This window comes from Pan troglodytes, chromosome 8 (genome assembly GCF_028858775.2).
Source record: "Pan troglodytes isolate AG18354 chromosome 8, NHGRI_mPanTro3-v2.0_pri, whole genome shotgun sequence".
Taxonomy (NCBI): Eukaryota; Metazoa; Chordata; class Mammalia; order Primates; family Hominidae; genus Pan; species Pan troglodytes.
Window position 1 is genome coordinate 135,576,190 of NC_072406.2, and position 27,970 is coordinate 135,604,159.

Sequence of the window (27,970 nt, forward strand, 5' to 3'; positions counted from 1 at the left end):
GCTCTAGGCAGCGCTCTGTGACATCATCAATCACCCTCCACGGCAGCCCCCACCCCAGCCCCCTCACTTCTCTCTGCAGGTTACACCACCCCCAACCTGGACCCCATCCAATAGGCTCGTGGTCCCTGATGGTCCTGGACCACTGATTTGAGGCCTTTCTGCTTCCTTTGATTCAGTCTTTGGCAGAGACCCAGGAGCAGGAGTCCTTGATGGCACCTGGCCCTTTCTAGTCACCGACAAGGGAAACCTGAGAAACCATTCTCAGAAATGGAACTAAATTGTGAGTGAATCTGTCCCCATCTGGAGAAGAGAGGAAGATTTGGGGCAGCAACAAAGGCTCCTTTGATTTCTGTTAATTAACTACTTTGGACTCTGGGGGTCTGGAGTGGCTTGCGTTTGACACACAAAGAATCCAGGGCAAGGATGATACCCACACACAGGGTGTCTGCACTGGAAAGGGCTCCGTGTATTTACCTGTAGGGCAATTCAATTAAAACTCAAGAAAGGGGTAAATCTATGAGATTAGCTCCAGGAACAATGGCGCTGATTGTTGCTGGCCCTCACCATCCCTATGAAAGCAGATGTTAAACAAATATTTTGATGCCTCCAATCAGCCCCAGTGTGAATCTCCTGTTTTTGTTTTTCTTTATCTCCAGAGATGGGAATTCTACAGTCTTCATCAGTAGCCCACTTTGGTGATCTATTTAAAATTGGTGATCTATTTAAAAGATTCCATAGAACTTGATTGTAAATATCCAAATGGAGGGGCATGATTCATTAATATAGGGACATTCTGGAGTTGTCCATTCGGCCTTTGCTCCTCCCCATTCTCAGAAGCACCCTTCATTACCGGAGAGGTTTCTTGGACGTTTGTGGCAGGCTCAGGAGGAAGAGAAGAGGTAGAGGGGGAAAAGTGTATAGACTGGGGGCTGGGGGCAATATTGCTGGGAGGACCCTCAAAGGAAGCCACTGGAGTCTTCTAGATGTTTGGAAGAGAGGAGTAGTTGAGCAGCTGCAGTGTGACACAATGGAAAAGTAATTTAAGAAGTGTCCTGGGCCACATATTCCCTTCATGTATGTATATATGTATGTATGTATTCATGTATGCATGTATGTAGGAATGAGTGTAAGAAGAAATGTATGTAGAGAAGTTGAAATGCTGTAGTAAATTTTTGGTTGCCAGACCACGCTCATTTGACCATGATGCCATTCAGAGACTAAACCACTTGGGACCCAGCTTCACTGGGGTGACACATACTTACCCACAGACTGACTTGGTGATTTTTCTGTTAAATTATTATTTTGTTTTTAATAAAGGAAGAATAAAACTTGGGATATTTTAAAGATACTGACATAGAAATAGAGGAAAATGGATATAATTTAATAAAACTTTGGAATCTGAACAGCATCCAAGCCTGCCTTCGAAATGGGATCATCACCTCTCCTCTTCCTGCCTTTCCTTTCCCCATCTGGGATGGATGCCAGGCTCTGCAAGGCAGAAGGCCCACCTATGCTGCTCATATGGGAGCCCCAGGGCCATTGCTTGGCACAGAGTAGGGCTTCAGTGTGTATTTTTTTAGTGATAAAAGGAAGGAATCAAAGAAACGTCAGGTTCTCAATGGCTGCAATTCTGTGACCATATAAAAGAGGATGAAGCCCATCTTGTTTCCACATGAGGATCTCTGAAAGCAAGAGTTTGAGCGGCTCAGATCTGAAGTCCTGTCCTGTGGGCCAGATGCTGTGGGGACTTCCTTGCTGTGTCTCTTGACTCTGTTTTTACAAAGCAATCAGGCTGCATTTATGATAATATTGGTCAAACTGAGGCAAGTAATAAAATTGAAGTGGTAGATATGGAATCATTTCATTTGAACATTTTTAGCTTCACATTTTTCAAATGGCCATTTGGCTTTGTATAGACACAATGAAAGAATTATGACCTTTGGCTAACTTTACTGAACAAGGCAATAAAGTATAGTTGAAGTATATAGTGCCTTTTGATTTTGTGGGGGAGGGAATGTCATTATAGCGTGAATTATTCTATTTCATTGACGTGGACTACAGTCATAGCATTCTAAAGAGAAGGAAAAGTCCTGGGCTTAGTCCATGAGCCTTGGGAGGGGAAAGGCAGGCAGTCCAGGGAGAGAGTTGTTCATGCACTTAAGGGTCCCTAAGAAAAGGAATTTTATGTCTGTTTAGATGGGTTACTTTGCTTCTCTGAGACTCAAACTTCTCTGTAAAACATGGAGAATTAAGTTACCTGACTTAAGTTACCATGACTTCTTTATGTCATGATCGTGTGGATCGTGAATAAGAGGCATCTCACAGTATTTTGTAGACTCAGAAGTACCATGCAAATCTATCTCATGTTCTGTTAGTTTAAAGCAACTCTACCTCGGAGGCCTAGAATGTATATAACATATATGGCTGCATGAAAAGATAAATCTTAATATTTATTTTAAGGGTCAATAATACAGAATTTGTTAGCTACATAATCATTATTTACCTACAATTGCAGATTACTTTATGAGGATAATGACTCTTGGGTAATTGCTTTGTCGTAGCAAGATATCCACACACGTATAGCCAACCACGTGAATTATAGCTTTTTAATCTCACAATTACAGAGCAGTGTGAAGGCTACCAAAGAGGTTGAGATATAATTGCTAATTGCCAAACAGTGCACTGGGACTTTGTTTATTTCCCATCATGACAGTTTAACAGCAGGATGAAAAGTGAGTAGCGTAATTTGGGCATGGTTTTGCATATTTCTAAGTGAAGACTTAGCCCCAGATTTTTCTGAGTTGCATTCTTTTAGTTGGTGTTTTAATAGGCCATTTCCCAACTTGAGATGCAAACATATAAATTGGGAGACTTGCTTTCAGTTCCTCCAAAGGATGACATGATGGCAGATGGAACGGCCTGGACGTTTCCTCTTGAATTAGTGCCCGCTTCATCTAAGGTCCTCGGTGAAGGGTCAGCATGGAGGTCACAACCCTAATGAAGAGAGTTGGGATCAATAAAGGCAGGGATCGTTGACTCACATTCAAGCCAATAAGTATCGATTCAACTCCTTGTGGAGAGAAAACCAGCCCTGGAGTGGGGCTCTCTGAGACTGGAACTTGTTTCCACCATTTATGAATTGTATGACCCAGGCCCTGTTACCTCTCTCTGATCTTTAGTTTCCCCAACTGTAGAATGGGAATGATAATAACAGAAACTCCTTTGGGGGTTGTGGTGAGCTGGAGATGAGCTAAATGAGATGATGCAGGCTAAGCGCTTGGAGCAGTGCCTGGCGCGCAGGCAGAAGGTTGGCCACGTTGTCATTGGTGCCCATCTGGTGTGAACTGTGCTGATGCCTTCTTACACTAATTCCTTAGGTCCGTGTTTCACAGAAGCCCACCCATCTCACAGGAGTCCTCACATGTCTGATGTGCTGCTGACTTAGCTAACTCTATAGAGGTAATGCTCTATTAGCTTGAAATGATCCTGCCTTGGGGGCTGGAAGACAGTGCTGGCAGATCCTTCTCCTCCATGTTGCCAAATCCTTCCTCTCCTGAGAACCTGTCATCTACTGCACGTGAGAGGACTTTGCATCGGAGCTTCCCTGATGCTCAAGGGATGTTCCCAGAAACACTTTACTTTTCAAGGCTAACGAATCAGACTTAGCTCACAGGGCTTTTGTGCAAATGTTCTTAGTTTTCAAGCCTGGCTCTGCCTGGGCTGCAGCCCTCCCTTGCTAGAAACTCTCTGCCCACAAGCACTTACTCTTATACTCTAAGTCACTGCCTTCTTCCTTCCATGGAAATCCTTCTTTACTTGCCAGGCCCCACATGAATTCCAGCCTCCCATGGAGCTTTTTTTTCTCTACCCAACCTGCAGATTAATGAGCTGTTCCCAATCTACGTGGGTGATTTCACAAGTATGTTCACCAGCAACTCAGTTAGATTTGCACAAATAAGACCTTGCCCTGAGGCTGCGTGTGGTGGCTCATACTTGTAATCCCATCACTTTGAGAGGCCGAGGCAGGAGGATTGCTTTAGCCCAGGAATTCAAGACCAGTCCTGGCAACAGAGCAACACCTCGCCTCTACCAAAATAATAATAATGATTAGCTGGGCACAGTGGCATATGCCTGTAGTCCCAGCTACTTGGGAGGCTGAGGCAAGAGGACTGCTCGGGCTCAGGAGGTCAAGGCTGCAGTGAGCTATGGTCACACCACTGCACTCCAGCCTGGGTGACAGAGAGAGACCTTTCTCAAAAAACAAAACAAAACAGAAAAACCAACCTTTCCCTGAATGCTCAGAACTTCACCTTCTCAGCCCCTACTCTGTATTTCAACATCCCAGCCCAGCTGATACCTTTCTTTGGAGACTGCCATCATGTCTGAACTCCCTTGCCCCAAAGCCTTCACACGTGTCTTCTTGGTAGCCAGATAGAAGTTCTTTCTGTCTGAGAACTTCCAATAGTAATGTTTATGGCAAGTGACTTCCGGATTCCTCCCTCAGGAACAGTCCTGGGAAAATCTCAAGGGAAATTGAGTGCACAGTTGACATTTACATTGAAATTCAGATTTCTACTTCTTCTAAAACCATAGTCCCAAGGGGTTTTTAATCCATAGAAAAGACCTTGGGAAGCGAAAGGGGAAAAAAGTGCTTTTGATGGAAGAGGGGAATGAGCTGGTTCTAGGTGAAAGCACTTCTGGTAAAGTACAAAATAGACCCACTGGTGTGGGGGCACAGAGCTTTAGACAAATGGAAGTGGGTGCATTCTGAATGCTTGTCTTTTTAGCATAAATGCATGCTGATTGGCTGCATTCAGTTTATCTTTTTAGTGACTTCAAAGCCAAGTGCAGAAAAAAATACACTATCAAAGCAAAAAAGGCCAAAGGGTGTTGGTGCACAAATTTAATACTGGGAAAATGAGTAATTTTTTCTTTATTTGTTTTTTTTTTTTTTCTGATATGAAAAAAATGAAAGACTTTCTATTCCAGGTATGAGTCTTGAACTCTCTTTGGTAAGAGACCATCACTTTCTAGGCAAGTTGGACCCTCCGTTAAGCTAGAAGTTCTATGTGTTTGTTGATCAGTGTGTCTGGTGAGAAGGAAGGATCTGGGGGAAGCAGCTCCATACCCAGGACCCAGGTCTAAATTCCTTGTCCTCCACTTTTACATGGCCTTGGGTGAGTTGCTGATAGTCTTAGCCTCAGTTTCCACATCTCTGAAATGGGCAGAATAATAGTTGCCTTGAAGTGACAGTGTGGAGCTGTGTATAAAAGCCCAGGATAGATGCTCAGAAAATGTTGTCCTTTCTCTCATCTTCCTCTTTTCCCTCCCTCCCTTCCTTCCTCCCTCCCTTTTTGGAGTATGTTTTCAGAGGAGGAAGCGTGGGGGAGAATAGTAAATTATTTGAAGATCTGGGGAAACAGGAAAGCTTGAACAACTGAAAAATGTTTCTTGGAATGTGGTTGCAGGACACTCCTTTCCGAGGTACCCGAAGTGCTTGTGTCAAATGCAGGGTTCTTAAACCAAGCCCTGGGGGCATGCCTTGGGAATCTCTATTTTAAAGTGACAGGTATCCCAGACACTGTTGGGTGCTTACAAATGGCCATTGCCTTTCTTTCTTCAGACAGAGTCCTAGTTTTGTCCACTCCTCCTGACAAAAAAAAAGAAACTCAAAGGTAAATCCTGATTGGTCAAAACAGATCAATAATCCCCTAGACCCCCTGCCAGTGCCGGTTTAGTGAAGGGCCAGAGACCCAGTCCAGACCACTGAAATGTGAGAGAATGTCTGCTCTGCCGTGGCGGGGGGTTGGGGGGCAGGCTTCTTTGTTCTTTGAAAATCACTGCTGTGGTTTAATGTTTGTGTCCCCTCCAAAATTCATGTTGAAATGTAAATCTCAATGCAGTGTTATTAAGAGGTGATTAGGCCATGATTAAGAGGATTAGACCATCCTTGTAAATAAATTAATGCCCTTATAAAGGAGGCTTCATACTTCATTCACTCCTTTTTGACCTTTCATCTCTTCTGCCCTGTAAGGACATGGCATTCGTCTCCTCCAGAGGATACAGCACCAAGGCACCATCTTGGAAGTAGACTGGAGCTCTCAGCAGACCAGAACCTGTGGGTGTGTTGATCTTGTACTTCCTGACCTCCAGAACTGTGAGAAATGCATTTCTGTTGTTTATAAGTTGCCCAGTCTCAGGTATTTTGTTACAGCATCACAAACAGACTAAGACAATCACTTAGAGGAGAAGTCCTCTCTTCCACTACATGCATTGTGTCTGTGTATGGTAGCTGGAGCTGGAGCAGCCACGCTGCAACCCAGGGGCCAGCCAAGGGCAAGGCTGAGAGTGTTATCACTGATGTGTCAGGTGGTTCTTTGTTGTTTTGAGAAAGAATTTTAATTGAGATAATTTATGTAACATAAAATTTACTGTTTTACAGTGTACAATTCAGTGACTTTATTTGGTATATTCACAATGTTGGGCAACCATCACTACTATCTAATTCCAGAACATTTATATCACCCTGAAAAGAAACCCATATCTCTTATTAATTTTTCCCTTCTCCAGCCACTGGCAACCATTCACCTCCTTTCTATCTCTATGGACTTGCCTATTCTAGACATTTCATACAAATGGAATCATATAATATGTGATCTTTTGTGTCTGCCTTCTTTCGCTTAGCATCATGTTAATAAGGTTCATCCACATTGTGGCATGTCAGGACTTCATTACTTTTGGTAGGTGCATAATATTCCATTGCATGAATGTATATGTGTGTGTGTACATATATGTGAATATATATATATATACACATACATACATGCATATATATATATACACACATATATAAATACATACACACCACATTCGTCTATTCATCAGTTAATGGACATTTGGTTGGTTTACACATTTTGGCTACTATAAATAATGCTGCTAGGCACATTTGTGTGGAAGTTTTTGTGAGGACATATGTCTTCCTTTCTTTTGGGTATATACATCAGGTGGTTCTTTTACTTCTAAATTTGAGTGGTCTGGCAGAATGGTTCAGAGGTAAACCATGGAGTTTGACCCTTGGGAACAACTCCTGGCTTTTGCACTTACTGGCTGGGAGACTTTGGGCTACTGTTTACTACTGGTTACTGCCCCCTCTTCCCACCTGCTGTGCCTTGATTCTTCATCTGTCAGATAGTGATGAGAAATACATTGTTGCCACAGGATCACAGTGAGGATTAAATGAGTTAATCTATTAATATTCCTTAAAACCCTGCGTGGCACATAATAGGTGCCCAGTGAATGTTAGCTGTTGTTATTAATGCTACACCCACACGCCAGAAGGAGCTCACCGCAGACTCTCCTGCTGAATTTATTCTTACCTTCTGGGGAGCCAAGGTCAGAGTTAGAAATTCTTCTTTAAAAACACCAGCGTCATCTCCACTGGCCCCTTATAATGGTCCAAAGATGAAATGCACACTTGTCAAACCAGAAGAGTGGCCAGTAGCACCTCCCAGTTTCTTCATTTTCTTCACTTTGGGATAATTATTGAAAATACAAGCTTGTTCTTTCCGTAAAAAACTCACGCCTAATCTGCTTCACTGTTTAGTGGCTGAAATTATTGCAAGGTTTGTGTTCATTTTTGGGTCATAACCTCTTATCACATTTCCCTGGACTTCTCTATATGTGTGATGTCTTTTCAGCTTCTTGTGTGCAAAGGTCAGCATTTTAAAGACTAGCAATGGCACAATTCCCTCCCTCCCCTCTCCACCCTGAATGCCAACCAGCATGAGGGCTCATCTGCCTTTAATTCTGCAGCTTAGTCACAGCCTCAAGTGAGAAATATGAGACTAAGCTATGGCCTTGGGAGTGGGCCACAGTACTCTGTTTCAAGCATTCACCAAATGTCATAATTAATGTGTTATAATTAATAACTAGCACTGCCCCAGCTTGAGCTGAAATTCATATACTGGTCCCAGAGGGCACATGCATCTCAGCAGAGCTACAGTTCCTGGGCCCATAGTTCAAGACATCCTTAGTGTTAATGAAGAGCCTCCTTGCACAGGCCTGGAACCCTGAGGCTGGGAGGGGATTTGATTTAGCCACATTAGGGGTGTGTGCCTGAGAGGACTCACTCGCATTTCTAACTGGCCTTTGCAAACACCTTTTGAAGACTTGATGCACTCCAACAAGAGGACCCCAAACCTCATTTCACAGCTCTGGGTCTGCGTCTGTAAGTTTCTGTGGGCAGTGTTGTTAAGAACCCAGGCCCCGGAATCAAATGGAGGTAGATGCAGATCCTGCCTCCCTGCTTTTTGCTGTGTGATTACGGGCAAATCCGTTCACCTCTCTGATCCTTAGTGTCTTCACCTGTAAAATAGGAGAGAAAACACAACCGCAGCCACGTTGCTTTGTGGATCAAACAGAACAATAGAAAGCGCTTTGGAGAGTCCCTTGGTCAGTTCTCAACAAAGATTAGCGGCTGTCACTGCCATTCTCTTCTTCGTCATCACCCTGGTTGTCTCCTAGTGGCTCACACTCCGCCTGCCCTCCCTCGGCTCACCATCCTGCATCCTTCAAGTCTGCTCCTACCCCTCCGTTTTCTCATAATAACATCACTGATTCTCTGCCCTAGAAGGGAGCTGACAAGTATTCCCGACTTGTCCTGTCCCTCACCATGCTCAGGACCAGGAATGGAAGTGCAGCTGAATTTCTTCAACCTGGAAACCAGGGATGAGTGTGCTTCCTCTGGCTGTGAGGAAGAACCCTTAGAGGGGTAGGAGGGAGGAAGAGAGCGTTGGCACAGCTTTGGTTGATAAAGGGATGGGTTGGGCCGAAAGGTAAACAGGAGAAGTAGGATGTAAAAGGAATGGTAAAAAGTCAGCCAAATCGAGCGAACTTCAGCTGAGGTCCTGATCTCTGCCCAGATCGGCCGCCCCAGCTGGTGCTGTCACTCCTCCAGGGCCTCCCGCCACCCCTGCTGCTCAGCACATGTCTACAGTTCGGTGGACAGGCAGTGATGGGCCTGCCCGACTTTGCCCAAGCTCTGGGGTCCAGTGCTCATTATCCCTGTTTTCCCATTTGGGTCCGGAATGAAACCCCTCGCCGCTGCTGTCTTCCTACAAATTCCAGTGTTTTGTTTAAGGGGAAGAAATGGATCCAGATCTTACTACGGGCTTTCCTTGCTCTGTCAGCTACAAAATAAATTAGACGGGTCAAACGTTGTAGATTTAATCTCACTGTGAACTGAAAACATAGTCGCTCTCCTTGCCATCGGAGAATATGCGAGCGCTCCGTGACCCCCTGGTGAACCGGAGGGGCCAGGCCTGCCGGCAGGTGCAGCTGGAGCAAACTCAATGTGACATTCACTGCGATCCTTTGTGCCCTGCTGAGAACTGCTGGGGAGTGTTTGGAACTGAATACTCAAGGGCTTTCCCTCACCGTCTCACAATTACCTGTGCAAGGTACAAAAAAGGAAGAAATTGAGAGAGAGACAACAGGAGGAGAAGGGGGAGCGGCTAAGGGAGAAGGGGGAGGATTCTCCAGTGGTTCGGAGGAGGCCATGGTGGTTCCAGTTAAAGGCAGAGATTGGCATAGGAGCCAATGGGAGAGCAACGGGTGGTGGAAACAGTGTTTGATAGAAACAGATTGCTCTCCACTCTCCGGCAACACACAGGGCTGCATGCCTGGTCTGCTGGTTTGGAGAACAGGCTGGGGAGAGACCCTGCACGTGTGGGCAGTCAAGGGGGGCATTGGCTTGGTGAGGACAGGCCTGGTGAGCCTCATGGGTTGAGGGCACCTGCGAGCTGTCAGCTGCTTCCCAGCGGGCTAGCTGCAGTGATTTGGTGCACCTGGCTGGGGCAGCGAATGTGTTGAGGCACTTTATCCTTCATCGGCTCTTCCTGTGGGATAAGGCATGGAGCTGAGGACACCCTTCCCCCACCCTTGACAGTCATTCCACAAGTGATCCTTAGAAGGTGTCCCCTTCAGGTGTCTGAACAGGGATGTCTGCTCGGGCTGGCATTTGGGAAGGCCACTGAGGATTCAAAGCATTGTTATGAACTGGCCTGTGCCCAGTTTGATTCTGATCAGGCAAGACTCTTCCATGGGGAGAGGAGATAGTGACAGAGATAAAGCCTTCTTTGGATCTTGGCAAAGGCCAGGGCTTAAGACACTCGAGGTCCAAGGCTGGACTGGGCATGGTGGCTCACACCTGGAATCCCAGCACTTTGGGAGGCCAAGGCAGAAGGATTGCTTAAGCTTAAGCATTTGAGACCAGCCTGGGCAACACAGTGAGACCTAATATCTTAAAAAAAATAAAAATAAAAATAAAAATAGCTGAGTGCGGTGGTGCACACCTGTGGTCCCTGCTATTCAGGAGGCTGAGGCAGGAGGGTCACTTGAGCACAGGAGTTCGAGGTTGCAGTGAGCTATGATTGTACCAATGCACTCCAGCCTGGAGACCCTGTCTCAAAAGAAAAAAAAAAAAGGTCCAAGGCTACATCAACTGTCAGGGGTGGGGTGAAATGCTTAGGGCTTGCATGAGTCATAGGATTGGGAGAGAAAGGACTAGAGCACGTTAGAGGTCCACTTTGGGAAGTCACTGGGAAGGCCTGACCCCCTATTGTCTCTTCTGCTCATGCACCAGTGCCTTTGCAGTGTTGACAGCAGGCGCAGCTGACGCCCATGTATCGGTTGTGTCTGAAATCCCACCACTGTGGGAGATTCGATGGCAGAGAGGAGAGCACGGGGCCGTAGGTCTTACCTGTGTGGCATCTCCAACCAGGTAGCAACCTATGAAGTCAGGCCCCAGGCTTAGCTTAACTTTGTGATCATTGGAGAGACAAAGAGTTGTATATATATATATTTTTTTCTGAGAAGGAGTCTTGCTCTGTCACCCAGGCTGGAGTGCAGTGGCACGATCTCTGCTCACTGCAAGCTCGGCCTCCTGGGTTCACTCCATTCTCCTGCCTCAGCCTCCCGAGTAGCTGGGACTACAGGTGTCTGCCACCACACCTGGCTAATTTTTTGTATGTTTAGTAGAGATGGGGTTTCACTGTGTTAGCCAGGATGGTCTCGATCTCCTGACCTCCATCTCGGCCTCCCAAAGTGCTGGGATTACAGGCATGAGCCACCGCGCCCGGCTGAAAAGTTGTATGTTTAAAGGATTTCCCAGAAGACCGAGGAAACCTCCTGTAATGCAGCACACTGCAGCCTCTCTTGATATTTGAGTTAAGCCCAGAGGGAAGGAGAGGGAAGAGGGTCCAGTCTTGGGCAAGAGGAGATCCCTTGGGAGTCTCTTAGCTCCTTTTGGGGAGCTAAGTCACAGGCTTATTCGGCAAAAGCACTCACTGTGTGCCAGGCTCCATGCTGGGCTCGGGGAGCCTGAGGCCAATCGGACCTGCTCTGGCTCTAGAAGGGCTCCTGAACAATTAGTAGTATCGATAGCCTTGGAGCATTTTTGGCAAACTTGCTGAACCTCTCCTTGACCATGAACCACCCTCGCAACCAGAGGCGAGCAGAGGAGCCTGGGTTGGGTGGGGGTGAATGACCTACTGCTCTGAGTCACTCAGCACAAAGATGGATCCACTGGCCACCCAACCCAGAGCCTGAGGGCAGCCACCTGTGCAGACAGCCTGGGTCCCCAGCTCCATCATTAGCAATCTGGGCTAAACCCTTCTCATCATCTGAGCCCAGTTTCCACCCAGGGGCCATGACTCAGAGCCATCTCTGGACACCAGCCCTGACACCTGAGTCAGTCTGACTCTGTGGCTGTGGGACTGCCCCTGCAGCCATCCCCAAACCCTTAGGCAGTCTGGAGGGTGATTGGGCTGTTCTGACACTTGGGACCAGCCCTCCAGCCTGCCACCTAAGTCCCAGGCATGGCTGGAGGCCCAAGGCTCCTGCACATGCCTCTTCTCTTTGGTATCACAAGAGCAGTATGAGGATTCACTTCCCAGTGACCTCTCCACTTTCAGATTCAAAAGGGCACCCTCTGAAAACTCCTCCAACCCTGGAAGAAGATGATGGCTGCCAAGGTGGATGCAGGAGGGGTCATTCAGACAAGGTCCTAAGTTATCCTTGTCTCTCTCCTGCCCATGGGTGGTCCTTGGCCTCTGCTAGGAGGCACATCCCAGTGCCTTTAAGGGCAGAGGGTGAGGGCTCTGTGGCCCCTCCTACTTCCAGAATCTCTGGGCTCACACATCTTCCTGGGTTGGGTCAGGGGCCAGAATGTATGTGCTGTGGAGACAGCAACCTGGCCTGTTTTGCTTTCCACTTCCCCTGGTGCCTGGCACAAAACTGAGGCTGTCTGATGGCCAACACTGCATCTTCCTTGCCAGGATGAGGGGTGAAGAAGGTGGTGCTGGTTGGAGTGGTCCTCTCCTCCTTGCCCACACAAATAGTGAGGAGGCAGCCTTCTCTCCTGGCCTAATCCTGGCTGGTAATTCACAATGCACAGGTGTATTCACCTTGTCCTGGAGGCTCTGTGAAGCTGCCATAGTCTTCATTGGGCTTTTCTTCTTGGCTCTGGCTATTGGAGGTCCCCAGCCTTTTTTCTAGGCACAGGGACAGAGTTACCATCTGAGGACTCACCAGCTTCCTCTGTGGGCAACTGATATGAAAGGAATTCAGGGTCTGTGGGCAGAGTTTCCATTAAGTGTTGTTTTCATCCTCACCAAACCCATCTCTGCACCTTTGTAGCACTCAAGAAAAATGGAAACCACTAATTTCCCTGGCAGCCGATAAGACCAATGAGTTATAGAATTTGGTCATTCCCGCAAGAAAGGTTTGGAAGAATTGCTTGGGAGGCTCAGGGAGGGAGAGGAGCCATATGACTGGAGGCATCTGGAAGAATTTCATGGATATACTTGAGAAGACCCTCGTGGGACAGGTGGGGTCCGCAGGTGCAGTGGAAGGCAGGCCACCTCTGTGGAGGCTACAGCCTGGGAACAAGCTGTGTTCAGGGAGCAGCCTGTTGTTCCATTTGGGACCAGAGCCAAGGTGTAGAGAGATGTTGGAGTGACCATTCTGGCCTTGCAGTCCTTGTGCAGTGACAGGCAGGAAGCAAAGAATGAACTCTGTGGGAAATTATGGAATAAAAGGGGGTCTGCGTGCAAATTGTGGGCAGCATCAATGCCAGGGTCAGGAGGAGTTAAAAGCTGGCCTCTGCTAATTTTCCTGCTCGTAGGAAGCCACCTGAGATCTCTGAGGCTGATGGGCATTCTGCTTTAGGAAAATTAATCAAAAGTGAGTACTCTATGTCTTCTGGTCAACTTGAATTCTTTGTGGAGACAACTTAGTTGAGATGACTCCTCCTGGAATTCTTGGTTCTTGGGCCTCAGCACTGTTTCCTCTTCCACAATTATTCTCTCGACATCTTGGAATTTAGAATGTGTTAAGACATGACGCTCATTCCCAGTCTGCCTCCCCCCACCACTCTGTGCAGATCTGGGGCTAACGGGACTGTGGACCTCCTTTAAGGAAAGGTGCAGACCAAGGATCAGCCCCCACTTTTTTTTTTTTCTATAAAGGGCAGATAGTAAATAATTGAAGCTCTGTGGGCCATACAGTTTCCGCCTTTACTACTCAACTCTGCCACTGCAGTGGGAAAGCAGCCATAAACAATACACGAATGAATGAGCGTGGCTGGCTTCCAGCATAACTTTATTTATAAAAACAGCTGGTGAGCTGGATTTGGCCCGCCTCTCATAGCCTGATGACTGTTAGTGTAGACAGTCAAACGGCTTGGGTCCCAACTCTCTTTTCAAGCCACCTTGCCTCTTGGCTCCTACACAGGCCTGTCTTGCTGCTGAGATTCAGAGAGGGGGCTAATGCTGGCTTCGCCTGTCCCCAGAGTGGTGCCAAACCTGATGATGCCACCTTGACAACCATATTGACTTGGTCCAAGCGCACAGACTGTTTGAGGAGTGTAATAGAATGCGGAAATATGCCCAGAAACGTTGACTTTAAGGGCACATGTAAGTGGGCCTGGAGTTTCCATAACAGGGCCTGCACCTCCTGGTCCAACTTCTCATCATTTCACAAAAGGCCATTTGTCAGAAATTCCTTCAGTGTCCACTGTTGACATTGCTGTCACTCTCTACTGGCGAGTCCCTATCACTGATGTGATGGACAGTTTAAAACATGCTTAGAACGGCTGTCAGCCATCCTTTTGAGAAAAGCCCACCAGGACCCGATTAAAAACAGAGCTTGTAGCTGAAGCCGTTCTTGCCTTGATGACACATAGTAAGTGGCAGGTAATCCTCCTCCTAATCTCCTCACTGCCCCACAAGGCTTATGGTAACTGATATCCCTGTGAATGCCACGGAGTCTGATTGAGTTACCTGGAGAGGCCAGGGCTTCTTCCTGCCCCTTTCCTAATGGAATGTATTTAGATAAAGGCACCTTGAAGTTGGCCACAGTCTCCTGAGATGTTGCTCTAAAGGGAAAATTTGATTTCCCCTAAGCTGCAGCCGATATTACTTTTTTATTTTCCCTGAAGCATTTCACCCAACACGCCTCGCCTGGCCATTGCACACCTGTCTACAATTACAGCCAGGGGGTGGGGCAGGGAGGACCCCTGGGGCTTAACTGCTTCCTATTGTGGCTGCAGCCTTTGATTCCAGGGTCAAAGCAACCCTTGCTGCTGGGGGATTTTACTTTCAAAATTCTGACTTTTCCCACCACGATTAAGAACTGCTTTGTAGCCTGTACTGCTGCTGACACGAAGGTTTAATGGACCCGTTGGGATTGGAAGACCGAGTGGTTTGATTCAGTTGTTTGTGAGTTTGTCCCTGCTCCTGGAGCCTCTCACTGGAGACATGGAAGGCAGCCTTGTGGAGCAGAAAGAGCCCTGGACTGCTCCTTGGAACCTGGCCTCTCCTCTCTGTGTCACTGACTTACTCTGGGGGTGACCGTGACCTGGTCCCTTCCCTCGGCCCATTTGCGAAACAGGGAAGCCTAGTTAAAAGATCACTCAGGTTTAGGGGTGCCAGACCTAGCAAATAAAAACACAGGATGCCAAGTCCAATCTGAATTTCCAATGAACAATGAATAATTGAATATTATTCAGATGAACAATGAATACTTTTTCTAGCATAAATTATGCTCCTTGCAACATCAGAGACACACTTTAAATATTATTATTTATCCAAAATTCAAATTTAACTGAGCATACTATATTTTACTCTCCTCATGTTGCTTTTACCTCAAGTAGTTTCTGAATCCATACTTTGAGATACATATTTTTGGTTTTGCTATCCAGTGGCTTTTGGTAGCCACAAGCAAGGGATAAGTGTGAAATGTCTAGATAATTCTGAAAATGTATCTTCCCTGACTTGTACTCAAGCCCAAACGCATGTCTTTGGAAACATTGCTTGGTGACCGTGTCTTCAGTGCATGGTACCTGGTAGATGCTCCATGAGTACTGGCTGAATGAATGAATGGATGGCACATTTCAACCTTTGTATGACCTTCGTGTAATACATGCTCCCATTTAACAGAGCTACCAGGTCTTCCTGACACATGCCCCATCCTTTCCAGAGCACTCTGCCTTCGTTCAAGATAGTTCCTGCCCTAGGAGCCAACTTTCGTCAGACAGGGGCAGCATTGCACAGTGGGCAGAATCATGAGCACTGGAGCCAAATGGCTTGAGGCTGATTCCTGCTTCTACCACTGCGTCCTTTTGGAGAATTTCTTTTAACTCTCTGTGCTTCTGTTTTCTCATCTATGAAAAGGGGTAAACAATAAAACCTACTAAGGCAGTTGTGAGATGAGATAATGCATAGATGTCATTATTATTTAGAATTATAACGGTTCTTATGAGATTCCATCTGCAAATCCTAATCCCAACCATTATACAAGGGCCACCTCCTCCATGAAGCCCTCAATGGTGATCCTCTTCCCTACTCCACAGGTAAAAACAATCTCTCCCCTTAGTGCTTTGGATACAAATGAACTGTGGCTATTTCTCTGCTGTCCTACAGATTGTACGTTATTTGTGGGAAGGATCACCTGGGTGTTTACTCATTGTCTGGTGCATAGAGGAGGCCCAAGGCATCTGTGTTGATTGAGTGAAGTAATAAATCAATTAAAACACACATTTGCTATAGGAAAGAATTCCCAGACAAGTTAGAGTATGGCATCATGATCCTAGGAGGTGTTTTTATCTGATGCTCTCACCAACTAGCTGAGAGATTTGTGCAAGGAAAGAGGGAGACCCCCATATAGAATCAGACTGCAGATGGTACCTACGGGGTCTGTCATGAAGGGACACAGCTTGGTAGGGGTGAAAGTAGGGGATCGAGTCCAATAGATGCAGGTGAAAACCCAGTTCTATTCTTTTACAGCTGAAGACCTCCAGAACCTTCCTTTTAGGAATAGATGGGGGAGGGCTTGGGTGTGGGAGAGAGATGAACAACTACAAGGGCTTAGCACAAAGGGTGCTGATATGGTTTGGCTGTGTCCCCACCCAAATCTCATCTTGAAATGTAACTCTCACAATTCCCACGTGCTGTGGGAGGAACCTGGTGGGAAGTGATTGAATAATGGGGGTGGGTCTTTCCTGCGCTGTTCTCATGATAGTGAATGAGTGTCACAAGATCTGATGGTTTTAAAAATGGGAGATTCCCTGCACAAGCTCTCTTTACCTGCTGCCATCTGTGTAATACGCGACCTGCTCCTCCTTGACTTCTGCCATGATTATGAGGCCTCCCTAGCCATGTGGAACTGTTAAGTCCATTAAACATCTTTTTCTTCTCAATCTCGGGTATGTCTTTATCAGCAGTGTGAAAACAGACTAATCCAGGTGCTCTACAAATGTTTAAGTGTCTAGCATCAGCAAGGCCTCTGTGACGCTGGGCCTGGGGGAGCTCCACAAAAGGCTCCTGTTCATGTCTGACCACAGAATAGAAGGTGGGCCTGCAGCTGAGAGTCCTGATTCCATTAGGCAAGGACGTCATTATCCCTAAGGTTAAGGAAAACATGAAGTCCTGGCCCACGTCCTGCAAGATGATGATGGAGAAGAGGGAACATCTCAAAGTCACTGCCTCCCTTGCCCACACGGGCACAGACTCAGAGGCCTGGGAGCAGTGAATCCAGCAAACTCTCCCTCCCTGCTGTGCTTTTCCCATGGCTCTGAGCCTGATATATGGTGTTCACATTCCCTACCCCACCAGCTTCTCACCCCAAGGATAAAGGTCATTCTGAGCTTCAGCGGTTTGAGCTAGTAAAGATTTTTATAAAAACTCACTGTCTTGATTTGTGTTCAAGTACTTTAAAGTTCACATATTTCTTATTTGAACTTTGCTGGCTGCAGTCATTTCATCCGCAATCAGCCTGGATTGGTTCTGCTTATTCAGAGCCCATCAATTACCCAGAACTGGACTGGAGCACACGCTGCCCATTCATTGGCTTCGCCCCAGGCTAGCCGATTTATCTGACATTTAATAAGGAGTTTTAGATTTTGCAGCTTATCAGGAGAACACTGCGCGAGTGCGGGTGAGCTGGTGAATCCCAAATAAGTGGGCTGCTCAGGGATCTCTCTCCTCTTCAACCCACTCTTTGTCATGCAACACTGCTCTGAGTGTTAGGATCTCCTTCCTCCTTCCTCTGCTTCTGTTGTGCCTTTTCTCTTTTCCTAAAATTGTTTTATGGTTGGTGTTTTAAGATCCCTTTCATGTTGAGAGCCCAACCTTGGGGAGAATCCCAAATCAAGCTCTGACATAGAGAAACTGTGGAATTGCAAATCAAGTTGGGGAAGCTCTATATAATGATGAAAGTTCAAGTTAACCAATAATGACCATGGAGGTGAGGAAGACAAGATCTCTGCCCTAAAGGACAGGGCACTGTGGGGTGGGAGAGCAGACATGGCATAAATCATTCAGTCCCAGGCCGGCTAAGCTGAATGCTCTAATAGAGGCATAAACAGAGCATAATGGGAATGTTCGGGGCAGGGGAGAGATTGATAATCTTGGTTTGCACCTTTTAGTTCTGGTTTAGACAATGAATGCATATTCACACATTTGACCAAGTAAGGAACTCTGATGTTTTATTAAGCTGCTTTACAGTTTCCTTCGAATAATAAGACGAATGTATTAAATCTGTTTCTCCCTTACAATGGTAAATTCCATTTTCCTGGGCACATTTTGTACGTTTATCCTGCCTAACTTGGGTTCTCATCCTTAAATGCTCCTTATGACAAAAGCTTCACTAAACATAAGAACACAAGTTGGAATGTGAAATCTGTGCTCTGATCATTCAGAGCATTTTTGTGTGAAGAAGTTAATTCTTTGCTACTTTCAACACTATTTCTAGGATTTTCTTCCCTGGGATTTTCACTAACATTTCAGGTCTTTTTACTCACAAGTTCAATGTGTGCTCTCACATCAGCATATGAAAATCTTTTTCACTACCCTCAACAGTGGTGGTTTTTTTTTTTTTAAATTTAGACACTGAATTCTAGGTTCTTTCACATGTTGCTATTATTGTCTTTCTCTTGTGTAGCTACTGCAAAATTGGCCCCCCAGATTGTCTCCTTCTGTCTCCTAGGGAGGTGATTAAAGATGCAGGGTCTCAGCAACCACCCCTGAGATTCTGATTAGTAGGGCCGAGATGGGGCCATGGTTCCTATGCACAGAAAAGTCGGCGGACAAGCTCTACACATTATGCCTCGACAGCCCCATCCAACCCCAAAGTTAGTGCTGGCTCCTGCAGAGGCCTCCCCAGTGAGTGTCAGATCTGTGGCTGCAGCAGCTGCTGCAAAGCCCCTTGGATGGCCCACAAACACCCCAAACCCACCATGCCCCAAGGCAAACTCATCACCTCCTCCCCAAGTCTTGTCTACCCCGTGTGCGCCATCTGTGTGGGCATCACCTATGACACAAACTTCCCTCTCTCTTTTCTCTGGCATCCAATCAGCTACTAAATCCTGAGATTCCATCTCAAAAAACATCTCCACACCTTCTGTTCACCTCTGTGTCCATTACCGCTCCCCTGGAGTAGGCTGTCAGCATCTCTCACTTCAGCTGGTCAAAGTTCCCCACCCCATTTCTTGCTTGGCTTACTTAATTCACTATACTAAAGCCAGAGGGATTTTCTTGTTTTCTAAATGGCCAATCCAGTCTTCCTATTTGTCAGCCCAAGTGGCTCCCATTGTGCTTCAGATGGAGAGCTCCTCTCCATCACGGCTCAGAGGGCCCTCAACCTATCCGTCTCCTGCAATTCCCTATTCCGCCTCTCACTGTGCTTCATCTCCCCTTCCTGACCCGACACCCTGGGTTTCTTCCAGGACCTCACACTGCTGTGCACTCACACCTCCAGGCCTTGCATCTGCCATCTCCTTGGCCTGGCCTGAGGTGCCCCTGCTTTACCTGCAAAGGAAACATGTCCTTCTTGTCTGAGAAGTCATGTCCCACCTTCCTGGGTCAGCTCCCTGGCTCCAGTCCTGGAGGAGCCTGTTTTGCCCTTAATATAGCACCTGCCCTCCATTATCAAAATTGCCTGTTGGCCTGGCCGTTATCACCGGACCACACCCTACAAAAGCAGGACCCATTGACCTGGTTCTCAGTGATGCCAACGACCCTGTCATAGTGGTTGAATTATATAAACTTGCTGATTTTTTACCAACCATTTTTTTGCCTATAAAAATGACTGTTTTGAATGGCTCAACCTAATACCTGTCATTCATAAATTTCAGTCAAATGAGAATGTAAACATAGTATCTCTTTGTTTTAATGAGAATGTCTTTGATTGTCAGTGAAGCCTAACTCTCTTAAATGGTGTAGACTTTTGAATGCAAATGTCAACTGGTTGTATGAGGCTCACAAAATGGGTGTAAAGATTCAAAATGGATTCTTTTAAGATCGATGTTCAAATCACATCTCTTATTCCGTTGGATCAGGGTTTCACACCTGAGCAGCATCGAAGGGGCCACTGAAGTGGAGCAGAGGAATCGTTTGAGGAGAATCTCAAAGAGGACTCACCTTCTTTCGTAGAATTTATGCCACGAGATTAAATGCTCAGATGATAATATTTCACAAGTTACATGTTTGCTTATGGAATATTTTTCTCCTAGTGAAAATATGATTTGTAGATAATTACTTTAGAAACACACTCACTTTTTATTTTCAAGATTAAACATTCCCAATGGCCACGTTGGTCTATGGGAGATTTATTTGACTTCTGAAGATAAATAATAAATTGCCTAGTTTCAGTTGCCTTTCTTGCCCTATTCCATTTGCTGAGAACGTGTAGATCAATGGAAACATTTTTTTCCCCTCAGATCTTAGTTAGCAAGAGGCTGCCATCTATAGATCCTTGACCCAATTGCACACTGGTTTCAGAGACTAAAGCAGCAGGGGCATTGTAGGCCTTTAAAAGAGTTTTATATCTTTTAACTCTGAGGATTAGGGTTTTAGGTTTTTGACAGGCTTTTATTTCTAATTTAATTTGCTTTATTTTGCAAAGAAGCTCAAAGTGCTTATTATAAGAAAGACATAAGGGTTGTCTAGCTTCCCTTTGTGCAGATGAAGAAACGGAGGCCTGCAGATGTCGGAGACTTGCTGTCTGGTATCATCCAGGACATTGGGGCAGAGCTAGGACTTGCACCCAAGCTGAATGTTTATTTCCCCGGCATCCCTGCCTTCCTGATTCAGGGAAACAAGGCTTCCTTGGCAGAGGGGTGCCAGCACCACAGATGGAGTCCAGCCCAAGTTGATGCCATAGCAGCTGCGTTTCCCCACCAATGCTACAGAGTCACTGCTATAAAGAAGAAAAATTCTGGCCGGGCACAGTGACTCATGCCTGTAATCCCAGCACTTTGGGAGGCCAAGGTGGGCCTGAGGCCTGAGGGGAAAAAACAAAATTTTTTTTGAGGTGGAGTCTCGCTCTGTTCCCAGGCTGGAGTGCAGTGGCGTGATCTGGGCTCACTGCAACCTCCGCCTCCAGGGTTCAAGCAATTCTCCTGCCTCAGCCTCCCGAGTAGCTGAGACTTACAGGCACCTGCCACCATGCCCAGCTCATTTTTTTTATTTTTAGTAGAGACGGGGTTTCACCATGTTGGCCAGGATGGTCTCAAACTCCAGACTTTTCATTTTCTTAAAAAAAAAACCCAAAAAAACCCCAAAAAAACCACAAAAAACAGAGTCTTGTTCTGTTGCCCAGACTGGAGTGCAGTGGTGCAATCTCAGCTCACTGCAACCTCTGCCTCTTGGTTTCAAGCAATTCTCTCTGCCTCAGCCTTCTGAGTAGCTGGGATTATAGGAGCCCGCCACCATGCTTGGCTGATTTTTGTATTTTTAGTAGAGACAGGGTTTCACCATGTTGGCCAGGCTGCTCTCGGACTCCTGACCTCAGGTGATCCACCTGCCTTGGCCTCTCAAAGTGCTGGGATTATAGGCATGAGTGACTGTGCCCAGCCAGAATTTTCCCTCTTTATAGCAGTGACTCTCCTTAGTTCTTTAGGGAAAAATAATAATGATAATGATGATAATGAAAATAACAGTAATAATTGCATAAGCAAGGTTGTGGGGGGAACAGAGTTTATAATTAGTATTGTGTTCATGAAACGCTTCTGCATGTAGCAACAATATTATGAAAACAGCAATGAAGTTATCTGCTTCTAATTAAGACAAAGTGGGAGGACCACACAACTTTAAAAGTGTGCATTATACAGAAACAAAGGGGTTTGACTGTTCCCAGCTGCCCTCAAGTTTAAATCCACCATGATCCTGCCAAAGCTGAAATGCCTGCTCCCTGCTCACTCCCAGATGCCAGACTCATCAACAAAGGCCCACTTGTTCCTTGGGATTTGTGTCTTGATGCATTCTCAAAGAGAGATTTCCAGGGCACCAGTCACCTGCAGCTCACCTGAAGATGGCACATGGCATGTCGCTGTGCCCCCCTCCCCATTCATATGCTCTACCTGGCAACTTGTTTTTCCCCACCTGAAAGTTGACCTGAGATGAAACTTGCTAAGGTAAAAATGATACTGAACACATCAGTTCAAGGGTGTCCCCCAACATGGTGGGGGACCTATGGCCCTGACCGCTTATGGAAAGTTCCTTGTGGCTACTCCTGCACTCTGACCCCTAGAAGGGCCAGAGTCCCAGGGTGGGTGGACTACAATAAACACAGGAAAACAGTCAGCATAGAAATCCCTGTTGTGGTGCAGGTAGGCATAGCCCATGGGATCTTGCTCTCTCTCCAGTCTAAGAAAGTTGTATTTTTCAGGTCCTTTGTGGCGACAAAGCTGTACTTGGCATCTGTGTGTCTACTTTGTCCACAGATCCTGGCTGCTCTCCATTACCTGACCCATCCTACATCTCTGGCCCTTTCTCCTGCCCCTGCCTGTCTGGCACCAGATTCTCCCAGCACGGTGAGCTGAAGTGCCTGTTTCTGGATGCTCCCCCAACTCTGTTCTTCCTTTGTACCTATTGCTCCCTCTGCCCCAGTAGCCTCACCTTGCCCCTGTATGCTCACCATATCCTACTCCTCCTGTAGAACCCAGGACCACCATCATTCCTCCAGGAGCCTTCCCTGGCATCCCACTCCTACATGGGATTTGTTGCCTTTCTTTAAGCTACCAGACTCCTATAGGCTGTGCCTCCATTTTGGTTCTTACTGTCCTGGACTTGAATTCCGTGATGGTGCTGCCATGTCTTGCATAGCATTGTGATCTCTTACAGGATAAGGACTGTGCAGATTCACCTTTCTGTTTCCAAGGTGGCCCTGGGAGCCTGCTGTGTCTTAGGTGTTTCTGAGGATTTAATGACGGAGTGAATGCATGGAACAGCATGAACACGCCCCAGTGGGCCTTTCTCAGCAGAGACCGTGCCAGGGCAGGATTCCTTGTGTCTCAGAATTTCACTTCTGATAGCTTAAAGCAGAGGTTGGAAAACTCTTTCTGTACGAGTCAGAAAGCAAATATTTTAGTTTTTGTGGGCCAGTCTCTGTCATAACTACTTAACTCTGCCATGTAGTGTAAAAGCAGTCATAGCCAATACATATACATGTGAGCATGATTATTCCAAGAAAACTTTTTACAAACACAGGCAGAAAGCTGGATTTGGCCCAGCAGGGATAATCTGCCAATCTCTGGCTGAGGGTTTGAAATGGAACCATCTGCTATGACTGCAGGTAGATTTTCCCTTGTCGGTTGGCTTTTGTCTCTATGGCTGCTAGGGGGATCCAGGACAGGGCAGACGAGTGTCTTACACTTGGCTTACTCTCTCGTTTTTCTTTGAGCAATCATAAGAAGGGCCTCTGGAGGTTGCGGTGAGCCGAGATCGCACCATTGCACTTCAGCCTGGGCAACAAGAGCGAACCTCAGTCTCAAAAAAAAAAAGAAGGGCCTCAGAATCTTCTTCTGACCCTTCAGGTAGCTTTCTCAGTACTTTTTGTGTCTTGTTGCCCGGATAACTAGCCCCAGGTCATTCTAAGAATGATCCATATCCACTAGAGCTGGGAGAGATAAGCCAGGTATCTTCTCTGGCTCTCTCGGGTCTTCTCCATATACCGCTGGTTGGGCTTTCTCTCCTCCTCCAATCTCAATCCTGATTTCCTTCCTGCATCTTCCCATGCAGAACAATGACAACCCAGATAGTCTTCCTCCCGCCAGCTAAGGCTGCATCACAAGCCATTGACAAACATCAAATGACAACAGCACTAACTTTTCTCTTGAATCTGCAATCTGCTCTACTTGGCAAAAGCTGGCAAGGCTCAAAGACTGGGGGCTGGAATCCTCTGAAGACTCACTCACTCACTGTCTGGCACCCAGGCCAGGAAGCCTCCAAAGGCAGGCAGGGGGGCAGCTAGGGTCCCCTGGATGTCTCTCTCGCTCTTTTTTGAAATGGAGTCTCACTCTGTGGCAGTGGTGCAATCTCCCGGCTCACTACTAACTCCACCTCCTGAGTTCAAGTGATTCTCCTGCCTCAGCCTCCTGAGTAGCTGGGATTATAGTCATACACCACAACACCCAGCTAATTTTTGTGTCTTTAATAGAGTTGGGGTTTTGCCATGTTGGCCAGGCTGGTCTTGAACTCCCGACTTAAAGTGATCCACTTGCCTCAGGCTTCCAAAGTGCTGGGATTACAGGCGTGAGCCACCATGCCCAGCCCTCACCTGGATTTCCATCTCTGCTAACCTTCTCCACACCGTCTCTTCAGAATGGTGGCTTCTGGGTTACCGATTTCCTAATGTCAACTCGGGGATCCCAAGGTGCATGTCCCAGAAGAGCCAAAAAGCCTTGTTACCTTTTATGGCTACTGTGGCTTGAATGTGTCCCCAAATTTCATGTATTAGAAATTTAATTCCCAAATTCAAATGTTGATTGGAGGTGAGGACTCTGAGAATTAATTAGGATTAGGTGTGGTCATCAAGGTGGGGCCCCCATGATGGATGTTGAGAGGCTAAATTACAACAAACCTAGTTTTGTAGCTCTCAATTGGCTTTTGTGATTCTAGAATTGGGCAGTAGTTCTGATCAAAAATAGTTCATAATGCTTTGCCCCACCACATATTCAGATTGTATTTATAGCCCAGAGTAAAGGAAGTGATATACAGAAAATGGAAATGAGGTACAGAGACAACCAATTGGTTACAGCACCCATCTGTCTTATGTAAACATGGTTTGAACTGTTGGCTGCATATCGTTGGCTGAGACTCAGCTATTTGTTCTTAAGTCAGGTTTTTTGTTTGTTTACATACTGAATTAGGTTGCAGTTAGAAACTCATACAGAGGCCTCTTTGTGCCAATTTTAGTTTGATTTAGCATGGGACTCATGGCTTTATAGAAGGAGGAAGACAGATCTGAGCTGATGTGCATACTCTTGATCTCTTACTATGTAAGGCCTTCCACCATGACACAGCAAGAAGGTCCTCACAGGATGCCTGCCCTTTGATCGTGGACTTCCCAGCCTCCAGAACCATGAGAAATAAACACATTTTCTTGATAAATTTACTAATTTTCTGGCATTCTGTTATAGCAACAGAAAATGGACTAAGACACCAATCTAGCCTCAGAAGTCACATAGGATTCTTCTGGCACGTTCTATTCATTGAAGTAGTCACAGAGTCCTGCCCAGGTTCAAGGGAGTCAAAATGGACTCCATGTCACAATGGGAAGCAGTGATCATCTGGAAGAGCATGTGGGCCCATTTTCTGGGATATCTTCTCTGTCACATTCCCCTTCCTGGGTCTCTGCCATATGTCTGGCACAGATGAAGAAATTCAGGTTTAGAGAGGATAAGCAGTTTATTTACCTAACTCCTCAAAATTTACTGAGCCCAGGTCTGTCTGGCTTACAAAGTCCTCCCTGCCTCATCCTGGGACCTTTCCTTAACTGCATGTAAACCATGCTTTGGGTGCCTCCATTATCCTCATGTCTTTAGGCAGTTCCCTGTTCTTTGATGAGAGAAACACAGATACTTCTGGTAGAGTCTAGAAGACATGAAACTTGGGGTCCGGGCTTCCTTCTCCAGCTGGGCTCAGCTGTTGCTTAAGGTGGGAGGCAGCAACAGTGATGCTGGATGTGACACATTTCTTAACTCACCATGACAGTGATGAGCTGGTAATTAAAGCTGGTGTTCCACACAGTCTCAAACTCCCTTGTGATTCCTGGTGCAGAGTTTTATTCTCAGAAAGTCATTGTCCACAAGGAAATCTGAGAAGCCAGCAGAACAAGATTCAATGGAGGAGCAACTTCAGCATTCGCTCTGCTCTTTTCTCCAAAGCAAACTGATTAAATCACTACCCCAAATTCTATTGTCATAAAGAGACTCAGGCTGGAGTAGGATTCTTCAATATGGGGTGGGCCAGGGAGTCATAGGTCACCAGAGTTCATCTCAGTTTATATATAAGCTTTCTGATAGAGGCCAGGTTTTCATTTTAATCTTATTTTTAGTATACTTAACATCTCCTAAGAGGTTTATTCTTCTTTATTTCTTAAATTATAATGTCTTTACTGTCCAGAAGGCTTTAAGGCTACTAAAGTTCAGGGGGATTATTATTTTTTAAAATAAGAATGGTTTTATAGGCTTTCAGAGATACCAGGGCTCTTGAAGACATCATATTGAGCTCCCCCATTTTACCAAAGAGAAAACTGAAGCTCAGAGAAGGGAAGTGACTTTCTCAAGGTCACACAGCACTGCTGGGTGGTTGCTACTTAGACCAGGGTTTTGCCTGCTATGCCTCTCTTGCTATCATTTGGTCTCTGTCTAGGGACTCATGCTCTCAACTTCTGAGTTAGGTGTGTGGTTTTGTTTTTGTTTTTGTTTTTTGTTTGTTTGTTTGTTTTTGGCCCAGCTGCAAGTTAGTCAGCTGTGGCTCTGAACATATTCCAGACGATTCCAGCACTTTCTGGACCACCAAGGACCATGGTAGCAATTCATCACACTGGCCTGTGACTTCCCTTTATCGCTGTGTCAGATCGCACTGTCTTTTGTGCTGCCACTGGGTGATGAGTCTGGTGTGTGGCTGAAGAAGTGGTCTGACCCAAGAGCATGGGGACCACAGTTTAGGTCCTCCTGACTCTGCCACGGCCCCACCTCAGTACCTGGGCCCAGGACTTGCGAGCGCTGGTGTTTGACTGACTGACTGTTTGAAGAAGGCTTCCTCCTAGGCTGCCTCATTCCCTTCTCCTTTCCTCCTGGGCAGCCATCATGCTGTGGCCACCACACTCTCCTCCCCACCTGCTAAGTATGGCAGCCAGCCTGCACCTCCTCACCAGCCCTAACAGGAGTCTTGGACTTCCTGAGTTCCAGCAGGAAATGTAAAATGTGATTCACCTGGCACTGGTTCTTGATAGCACAATCTTTCTCCCAGTTTGTCTGATTTGATGATGATGATGAAGAAGAAGAAGGAGGAGGAGAAGGAAAAGAAAACACAGGCCCCATGTTCTACCCCTTACATATAAGAACTTTTAATTCCAGGACTTCAGCATCTCTGGAAAATTCCTGGCACCCTTCCCTTGACTTATTGACCTTTCTTATTTCCCACCAGGCTAGTGTTTCTCAAAGCCTGATCCTCATATGTCTTTTTCTTCTGTATCTGAGTAGTCTGGGGTATGTTTTAAAATGTAGGTTCCTGAGCCCCATCTATGACCTGTCACATCAGACTTTGTGAGGATGGAGCCCAGAAACCTGCAGTCTAAGCTTCTCAGGTGATTCTTAATCACCTAGAGCTTGAGACTGTGGGCTTGGGGAAAGTTTTGTCACATGTCCCTGAGGTCTGCTCTACGCATCTTCATCCCCTCTACTGAGACCTGTCATTGTTCTTTGTCCCAATTAAAAGTCCATGTTAGTGAGAATGATGCAAGGGGTGTTAGGGACCCTCAGGTAGTCTTTGCTTTCTTCATTTCCAACCAGTTTTTCACTCAGAGGGTTTTTTCCCTGTCTCCTGACTCAGGCAACCTCATCATTTTTCCCTGAAAGTAAAAATTGTCTGTGGCCAACAACTCAACCTCAGAAGAAAGCCTGAGGTTGCTTTAGTTCCATTGGTTTATTCTTTCTTTCCCTCCTTCCTCTCCTCCTTCCAATCTTGGGCATCATTCTGCCCCCTGAGATGTCTTACTTGCTCCCCAAGACCCCCATGCAGCAGCCTTTGTCACTGCTTCAAACTTTTTCTCTTTTTTGCTCTTCTCTTTCTCAATTCCTCTCTGACTTTTTGGGGTCCAGGAATGGTCAATTACTTGGGCTGATATGGTTGGCTTTTCAAAGACCCACACAGGGGTTGCAGCACAGACCTTTTGGCCAAGCAGCCACCAGACCACCTCTCTCCCTTCTGGCTCCCAGCTTTGCAGCAAAAGGAGGCTCGTTCCCATTCAGCAGTCATGGTTTCCATCTGCAAAGATCACTTAATCTCCTTCCTTGCTGCCATTGCTTAGAGCAGGCCCAGTTCTTTATGTCCTATGTTGGGTTTAATGTCAGAGTGCCATACATTTCTCACTGCATTAACTTTACAACACCATCCCCTCCGCGCCT

General features: G+C 46.3%; 1 long non-coding RNA gene across 1 annotated transcript in view; it reads left to right on the plus strand.

Moving 5' to 3' along the window:
• The first annotated feature begins 65 nt into the window (after positions 1-65).
• Positions 66-27,970, plus strand: part of LOC107966860 (uncharacterized) — a 41,547-nt gene continuing 13,642 nt past the window's right edge. Inside the window, exons 1-2 of the long non-coding RNA XR_001706893.4 lie at positions 66-280; positions 6,035-6,122. This is a non-coding gene — a long non-coding RNA (uncharacterized LOC107966860). The remainder of the gene's footprint in view (positions 281-6,034; positions 6,123-27,970) is intronic.